We start from the raw sequence: 10,000 nt of genomic DNA on the forward strand, positions 1-10,000 counted from the left end.
TAAAGCTTTGATGAAATTCTTAAAGAAATTTATAACGAACTAATTCAGTTAAATGACCTACACCGAAATAACAGGAATGAACACTTATTTCATGTAGGTGATATTAATGTTTCATTGCTATACGTTGAATGAATCTTGAACGAAAAAAAACTGCAAACATAATAAAAAAAGCGGTTAAAGAACATAAGAATAAAATCCTGAATGAATTGGATAACTTCTTGAAGAGTACAGCATAAATATCTGTATGGCTTACACAAGTTTAAGAAAACAAGCAGTTTTTCTTAAGCATATTATCTATGAAACATGACCATTCTTAAAAGTAGCAAGAAACGCCACAAAAACATTTCTGACTGCCACTGAGCTCCTCTATAAAAGATTAAGAAATACAATATATTTACCCCAAAAAAGCAGCAATAGCTTAAAATAATATATCGTTAGTAAATCTTTATTTACTTGAATATTAATTTTGAATATTGTACTGAAACGCTGCTGAAAAGGGTGGACAAAACTTATCATTTTTTATCATAGATGGAAGGAATTTAAATTCTACTAAAATAAAATTGCTCAACACATACTTTCTACTAAAAATAAACCATTCACGGCAGGAAACGCTCGGTAGTCTAAAATAAAAGACAGCAAAATTCAACATCACCGAAAACAAATAGGAACCTGAAAGACCTTGCATAGGGTTTTATTGTTAATAAAGAACTGACTTTTATCTCTCTATCACCGAGCTAAACAGTAATTAGAAAATTAGAAACGGCAAAATGCAAAAAAACCAACTCTATTGAATATAAGAAATAGGCTCTCATGCTTCCCATATAGATCTTTTGAATTTCTCTAAAATTTTCAAACTGAGTGCGGCACAAACTCGAAACTAGATAATCTATATCTTCCAAAATTACCACTAAAATTTCGCACTATTGTATATTCCATTCAAAAACCCGACTGAGTTCCAGTTACCTGATATGTAATATGACACAGTGTCATAAATATACAGAATTTTGCTATATTGCGTATATGTATGTATATATATGTATATATATATATATATATGTATATATATATATATGTGTGTGTGTATGTATATGTATATGTATGTATATATATATATATATATATATATATATATATATATATATATATATATATATATATATATATATATAGAGAGAGAGAGAGAGAGAGAGAGAGAGAGAGAGAGAGAGAGAGAGAGAGAGAGAGTAAGGAGCCCACCTCGATGAAATGCAACTGACGTAATTGTTATCCCAACTTATAAAATCTCAAATCATATAATAATTCTGTTTTTGTTTAAATTCCATAACATATGACTTCCGCATAGTACATTCCCCCATTAAGTGACATTCCTCATTCATTCCCCGCATCATCACCAGTTTCATTCCCCGCGAGGATCGAATAGTCTCCAAGTCACCTTTCCGGACGAAGGTACAACTATGGCAATGAAGATGGGAATGTCGAAGTCCTTATCGACAGAGAGATGGACGATGCTCCCTCTCTCTCTCTCTCTCTCTCTCTCTCTCTCTCTGTTAGTGATTAAGGAAAAGTTAATTAGCTAATACTCCTCTGATATATATATATATATATATATATATATATATATATATATATATATATATATATATATATATATATATATATACTATATATGTGTGTGTATGTATGCATGTATAAACGTTCCGCCTTCCTCTGCTTTAAAGGAAATGGCACTGAAGGGTAGCAGAGCGTTCTGGCCCTCAGTAATTATTTAGTGATGAGGCTGCTAACCGCACGGCCATGCTTTTGCCCTGTTCACAAGTAGGTAGCCACTGGTGAACGTCAGACTGGGATCGTACCACGAATCTTACGAATGCTGCACAGAGGTCAACTGAACTGCCTGCCTTTCGAAGGCCAACCTGCCACTTAACCAGCCAATAGAGTCAGTAGCTGCGAGTCACGGCACACCGTCTGATTCAGATGAGCTGACTCACCATCCGACTTCCATTTCCATTGATGAAGTTATTTGGATCCGGCTCAATATTTTGATGAACGCCATTAAAAAGTGATTTATGGATACCTCAAGATATGAGACTTATAAAAACATAAGAGATAGAGAAGGAGGGGGGAGGAGGGGAGGGGAGGTGGGAGGGGGAAGAAGAAGGGGGTGGGAGGTTAGAAATAATGGCTTTCTGCCGCGATTTTGCTCAGAATTTTTTCTCCAATATATTCTCAGGTGATTCGCCTTAACCGATTGCTATAATTTTTTCTTGCACAACATTTTCTAAGTAACGTTCAATGGTAAAATCAGAAATTTATGGTCTTCATTTCTATTTCATCGTTGCCCTAAACTAGCTTTATATTTGGCGTTGCTTCTTTTTTTATATAATTTTTAGTGTTTTTATTTTTTTTATTTGTATTATGCTGGCAATGAACTGAATTTACTGGTACATTAATAGAGCAAAATAAGTCCTATGTCTTAGAAGGAAACTAACAAAAATTACTCGCTGCATTCCAGAGCAGCCCGCAATACCAGATAAACCACATAACTGAAGAAAACATTCAAAAGAAAATCCAAATTCACTCATCACACTAATGGAAATAAGAAGGAGAGAGAGAGAGAGAGAGAGAGAGAGAGAGAGAGAGAGAGAGAGAGAGAGAGAGAGAACAAAATCTGAAAACTTTCAACGGATGAATTAAATTTCTGACAAAGTCAAGAAGCAGAGCAGCTTAGGATAGTAACAATTTAGAAGAACATCAAGACTTCTGGAGATCTGGTCAAACGACACCGCAGTCCTTAAAAAATGGGAAAATTTAGCTACACGGAAAAGAATACAAGAAAAAAAAGGGGCTAAAACTGGCTTTCTGTGTGGTTTATTGCAAATATCAGTCCCAGGCATTCGAGGAATTGTTGATGTAAATTTAGAGTAACTTAAGTTTCTGACCCAAAATGAATCCCCAGGGAACAGGCTTTGACACAAAATAAATTCCCAGTGAACATACTTTGACCCAAAATGTGAATCCCCAGTGAACAGGCTTTGACCCAAAATAAATACCTGGTGAACAGGCTTTGACCCAAAATGAATCTCCAGTGAACAGGCTTTGACCCAAAATGAATCCCCAATGAACAGGTTTTGACCCAAAATGAATCCCTATTGCACAGGCTTTGACCCACAATGAATCTACAGTGAACAGCCTTTGACCCAAAATGAATCCCCAGTGAATAGAAATTGACCTAAAATGAATCCCCAGTGAATAGAAATTGACCTAAAACGAATCTCCAGTGAAAAAGCTTTGACCCAAAATGAATTCCCAGTGAACAGGCTTTGACCCAAAATGAATCCTCAGTGAAAAGGCTTTGACCCAAAATGAATTCCCAGTGAAAAGGCTTTGAACCAGAATGAATCCCCAGTGAACAGGCTTTGACCCAAAATGAATACCCAGTGAACAGGCTTTGATCCAAAATGACATGGCTTTGACCCGAAATAAATTCCCAGTGAACAGGCTTTGACTCAAAATGAATCCCCAGTAAACAGACTTTGACCCAAAATGAATCCTCAGTGAAAAAGCTATGACCCAAAATGAATCCCCAATGAACAGGCTTTGACCCAAACTGAATCTACAGTGAACAGGCTTTGACTCAAAATGAATCCCCAGTGAACAGGCTTTAACCCAAATAGAATCCCCAGTGAACACGCTTTGACCCAAAATGAATTCCCAGTGAACAGGCTTTGACCCAAAATGAATCCACAGTGAACAGGCTTTGACCCAAAATGAATCCACAGTGAACAGGCTTTGACCCAGAATGAATCCTCAGTGAACAGGCTTTGAACCAAATTGAATCTTCAGTGAAAAGGCTTTGACCCAGAATGAATTCCCAGTGAACAGGCTTTGACCCAAAATGAATCCTTAGTGAATAGGCTTTGACCCAAAATGAATACCCAGTGAACAGGCTTTGACCCAAAATGAATTCCCAGTGAACAGGCTTTGACCCAAAATGAATCCCCAGTGAACAGGCTTTGACCCAAAATGAATTCCCAGTGAACAGGCTTTGACCCAAAATGAATACCCAGTGAACAGGCTTTGACCCAAAATGAATCCACAGTGAACAGGCTTGGACCCAAAATGAATACCCAGTGAACAGGCTTTGACCCAAAATGAATCCACAGTGAACAGGCTTGGACCCAAAATGAATCCACAGTGAACAGGCTTTGACCCAGAATGAATCCTCAGTGAACAGGCTTTGAACCAAATTGAATCTTCAGTGAAAAGGCTTTGACCCAGAATGAATTCCCAGTGAACAGGCTTTGACCCAAAATGAATCCTTAGTGAATAGGCTTTGACCCAAAATGAATACCCAGTGAACAGGCTTTGACCCAAAATGAATTCCCAGTGAACAGGCTTTGACCCAAAATGAATCCTTAGTGAATAGGCTTTGACCCAAAATGAATCCCCAGTGAACAGGCTTTGACCCAAAATGAATCCCCGGTGAACAGGTTTTGACTCAAAATCAATCTCCAGTGAACAGGCTTTGACCCAAAATGAATCTTCAGTGAAAAGACTTTGACCCAAAACCAATTCCCAGTGAACAAGCTTTGACCCAAAATGAAGCCCCAGTGAACAGGCTTTGACCCAAAATAAATTCACAGTCAACAGGCTTTGACCCAAAATAAATTCCCAGTGAACAGCCTTTGACCCAGAATGAATCCCCAGTGCACAGGCTTTGACCCAAAATGAGCCCTCAGTGAACAGGATTTGGCCCAAAATGAATCCCCAGTGAGCAGGCTTTTGATCCAAAGCAAATCTCCAATAAATGCGTTTTTTTTATACATCCTAGGAACCTCTACATAAACATAGCATCAAAAAGCTGAAAGACTATGAAAAAGACAAAACCATGAGATAACACTTAAAAGAAACCGTAACTGGAAGGGTAAATTAGGCTACCTGAAATACCTCAAGCCTTGTGCACGCATGAGGAGCAAGTCTTTAGGAAAAGAATAAAACATTTCAAATAAAGCAAAAAATGATTGCCGACACTATCAAAACGACTCTCCGGAATGTATCACCGTGTTTTCCCTCTCATGAAATACAGAAAACCTGGGAAGCGGTGCCCGCGAGAATAGCGTCCTGGCGGTTCTTCGAAAATACATCTCTTGACTAATGGCACTCCTCTAAAACATCATTTTTATATTCTCCTCTCATCTTCCCCTAGAAGATTTACAGACATTTTACAGAACAGGAATCGAGCGGCTGGAATCACGGAATCCTGGACGGAGACACATACCCCGCGTTCCAGTTGGCCGCATGAAGGCTCCAGCTCGTCTATCATCCCCCCCAAAAGCTTGATCTGGCCCCCTCCTCCTCCTCCTCCTCCTCCCCTCCTCCTCCTCCTCCTCCTCCTCCTCCTCCTCCTCCTCCTCCTCCTCCTTTACCAGCCAGCGGGAGGACAAACGACCTTTACGTCGCTGGCGTCGTCGTTTCGGTCGTCATATTTGTCGCCTGCTGTGTTCTCCTTTGTTCATCTTAATTCGGGATCGCTTTCTCTCTACGCGAGTTAAAACTCATCTTTACTTTTTACTTCTGCAAATCACATGAACAATCTATGACAAAGTATCTACGTTAAATAGACTGTTTGTCTTGTGCTTTTATAATTCTCTCTCTCTCTCTCTCTCTCTCTCTCTCTCTCTCTCTCTCTCTCTCTCTCTCTCTCTCTCTCTCTCTCATGTCATACTGAAATACAGATTAGCAGAAAAAAATTGTACGGTATCCAATAGACTGTTTATCTAGTGCCTGTATAATATCTCTCTCTCTCTCTCTCTCTCTCTCTCTCTCTCTCTCTCTCTTAGTCAAATACTGAATAGGAGAATGAAATTGGATAACACCCAATGACTATTATTCCAGCCATCCCAAAGCTACTCACTGGAATTCTGCAATGCGAAACGTAACAGATTCACGTCACCCGACGCACCCCAAACCCCCAAAAATCTACGAGTCAAACACCCAAAAACAACCAAGCTTGCATCGACAAATAACACAAAGACTTCCGAATGTCCGTGACCTCAAAAAGTATTCGGGGTTCTTATTGCCAAAATTATTCGCGGTCTGTTGTCAAAAAGTATTCGGAGTTACTGCCAAAAAGCATTCGGGGTCTGTTGTTAAAAAGTATTCTGGGTTCTTATCGCCAAAAAGTGTTTGGGATCTTTTTTGTCAAAAAGTTTTCGAGGTCTTTGATGCCTAAAAGTATTCAGGGTCCTTATTGCCAAAATCATTCGGGGTCTGTTGTCAAAAAGTATTTAGAGTTCTTATTGCCAAAAAGTATTCGGGGTCTGTTGTTAAAAAGTATTCGGGGTTCTTATTGGCAAAAAGTGTTTGGGGTCTTTGTTGTCAAAAAGTATTTGGGGTTCTTATAACGATAATGTAATCGGGATCTTTGCTGTCAAGGAGTATTCGGGGTTCTTATTGCCAAAAAGTATTCGGGGTCTTTGTTGTCGAAAAGTATTCAGGGTTCTTATTGCCAAAAAAAGTATTCGGGGTCCGTTGTCAAAAAGTATTCGGGGTTCTTACTGCCAAAATGATTCGCGGTCTGTTGTCAAAAAGTAGTCGGGGTTCTTATTGCCAAAAAAGTATTCGAGGCCTGTTGTTCGAAATTATTCGGGGTTCTTACTGCCAAAAAGTGTTTGGGGTCTTTGTTGTCAGAAAGTATTCGGGGTTCTTATTGTCGAAAAGTACTGGGGTCTCTAGTGTCAAAAATTATTCAGGGTCTAGTCAAAAAGTATTAGGGGTTCTCATTTACAAAGAGTATTCGCGGTTTTTAATGCCAAAAGGTATTCAGGGTCTTTATTATGTAACGCGTTCATAAACTATCAAAGAAGGAATTATGAAACATCAAAATGTAAAAAGCTATTGTCGATAAAAAAAAACACATCCAAAAGTCACATTGTCAAAAAACACATACGCAGAGGGAATAGAAAAGGTCAATGGTTTTCAAGTAGCCTTCTTACTCGGCCCCTGAAAATAATAAATACATAAACCCTAAATTTGCCGTCTATAAAAAAAGTGGATTTATTTGGCATTAGTAAAATATTATGTATAAATTTTCTAAGGAATATCAGAAGAAAAAAATACCAGAAGCAAAAGAATGTCTATACAAATAACCTCTAAACAATAAAAGGCAACATTTATCCTTATATTTTATCCAGCACGTGAAGCAACAGTCTATGGACAACGAACCCCTGCCGTCGTACAGCCAACGGTCAGCCAATTTCACTTGTGGCCGCTATACAAGTACGCAAAATGAAGGCACGTAACGTTCTAGGGTGAAATTTATAGTCTCCACCCTCTTTAAAATAATAAACTTCTGGACAGCCTAAAATGTTTAATACCACAGATACTTGAAAAATATATTTCGATGATCTCAACTCTTTCTTGAGAGCAATTTTGGCAGATTTCTATTTAGAAATAAATATTGAATCAGCAATTGGAAGACATTGTAAGAAACTCTTAACATTATAACTTGATCACTGTACAAAAAATATAAAGAATAAAGGAAAAAAGTGGCAGCTGACATTAATGATGGCATGCCAACTCTGATATAGAGAAATGGGAAGATATTTCCATATTTTACGGATGAAAAGATGAAGTCTGAATTTTTAATAATAATAATAATAATAATAATAATAATAATAATAATAATAATAATAATAATAATAATAAAACGGTTATGTAAACGTAATGCTCTAGAAAATGCTCTACATTTTCTAGGAAAAACATAAACTGATAAAATGTTTTTGAAAAACTGAGGCTTACGAACAAATAATAAATGGATTTTAAGGTAAATTAAAAAGAAATGTTTCTGAGCACCTCAAGAAAGAAAAAATGCATAGAGATTACCAGATGAAAAGTTTTTCTATTCCAAAAAAATTCTTAAATGTCAAAAAAAGAAAAACATACCAAAAGCCCTTGAAGTCTCAAGTAAACTAAAAGAAAAGGCATTGTCATAAAAAGACAACATATTTTAACGAACATTCTGTAAACAAAACATGACAGACTTAAAAAGTATAAAAAAGCCTGAATAAATCCGAAATATTCATAAATGGTTGAAAGTCTCACAGCTCTTGTTCGAACGGTATTACAAATGACAAAAAACCGTCTTGAGTTTTAAAACAAAACTCTGAGGTCGAAAGAGTTATTAAGTACGAAACTTTCAGATCACGGTAAAAATGAAAAAAAGAAGAGTTTTTAATTATTTCTATTTTGTAATACTTAATGCCTGCGATAAATGCCTAAAAACATGAAAACCTCTCGAAAGTCTTAACACAGAAAAAAGAGAAAAATCATTCTTATACGTGTCTTTGATGTCTTTTTAAGGAGATTTCTGAGCAATTTTCAAAACTAAGTAATATTTAATAGATGTGCCCTGGGACCTTGAAAAAATATATTTAGAACGGTTACCGAACACATCTACTACAACTTTTATGCCTAAAAGAACATCATGATTTTCCTCTAAACTTATTTTCCACTTTCAACAACGGCAATTTTTCTTTAAATATGACTTATTGAGAGAGAAAATATGAATTATTGAGAGAGAGAGAGAGAGAGAGAGAGAGAGAGAGAGAGAGAGAGAGAGAGAGAGAGAGAGAGAGAGAGAAATTACTTAAGATAAATACCTAAAAGATAGTGTCAAAAGCTCAAAGCGAAAAAGAAAAAAGTTCACTTAACTGCCACAGCTTGCCATATAGGCTACTCGTATAAACAGGCACAATGGGACTACATTTAATATGAAGACTTTAAGTAAATAAATTCAGTTAAGTTATGCTGGTATTAAGCGCAAACACTTTGCAGTGATAGTTTGACTATACAGGCTTACTTGAGGATTGCCCTGGTCTTAGGGATGGGGAAGTCACTTCCTCGCAGACGCCAGGATGAGGATGGTACCTATTTTCTTTCCCGGATAACAGCGGAAGATTGTTCTTCGTAATAATAGGATATCCAGTTCATGGAAGAGAATAATATTTGACATAAAATATGGATGTATATCAGTGTATATCAATCTCGATATTTATCACTTTTTTTTTCGAACTACTGCAAGAATAGTGTACCAATGCAATACAAAATTGTGGCTTTATAAGAGAGGGTCGAGACGGCATGCCTCAATCCTCGGGACGTTACGTCGTCCTACTGTCCCGTAGATCTAACAAAGGTGCCTTCATTCTTCAAAATCCCAACGGTAAAAGAGGATGGCCCGGGGCTAGACGGCGCCATGTCAAAGCGTGCAGTTTATAACTCATAGACTATCGTTGTTACAAGCAAAGAATACGAAGATACACACTGCATCATATTACGGAAACAGCTTGAGTGAGAGCATTACATAAACATGTAACTTTAGATTGTACTGTATGATTTCCAAAAAGATAATTTTTTCTATTAACGATGACCACTGGTGTCGCCACGTAAGGTTTGATACAAAATCAGTCAATACACATGGAACCACACCTGCAGGTGCAACACGATCCTTATTCAGTGTGGAAACAAAGTTTCATTAATTGCAAAGGCCTTGAGATGAGTTAAAGCAGAACTTTTCACATAACCAGCATTTCTCATTTTCTTAAAAGACAAAATTCTGAGTTTTCAAAACTGTACTGGCGAGAGAGAGCTCACCAAGGCACCGAAAAACGTCTTGGATGACCAAAATTTGGGTCGTCATCGTCGGTATTAGAGGTTATGCCGTGGCTAAAGTTCTATATGAAAACGCTATCCTGAATTACATTTCCCCATACACACTGACACTGAATAATAATAATAATAATAATAATAATAATAATAATAATAATAATAATAATAATAATAATGTCCTCTTCTAACCGCGCCTTCTACTCTCATATTTTAATTTCTTTTATAGCATTTCATCCAAGACCTCTTTATCTTCCATCTCGGGGGAGAATTCCCGAAACGGCTTCAAAACTGAAAGCATAAATCGCATTTTGTCTCTGGGAAAAATACACAATTT

This window comes from Macrobrachium rosenbergii, chromosome 42 (genome assembly GCF_040412425.1).
Source record: "Macrobrachium rosenbergii isolate ZJJX-2024 chromosome 42, ASM4041242v1, whole genome shotgun sequence".
Lineage (NCBI taxonomy): Eukaryota > Metazoa > Arthropoda > Malacostraca > Decapoda > Palaemonidae > Macrobrachium > Macrobrachium rosenbergii.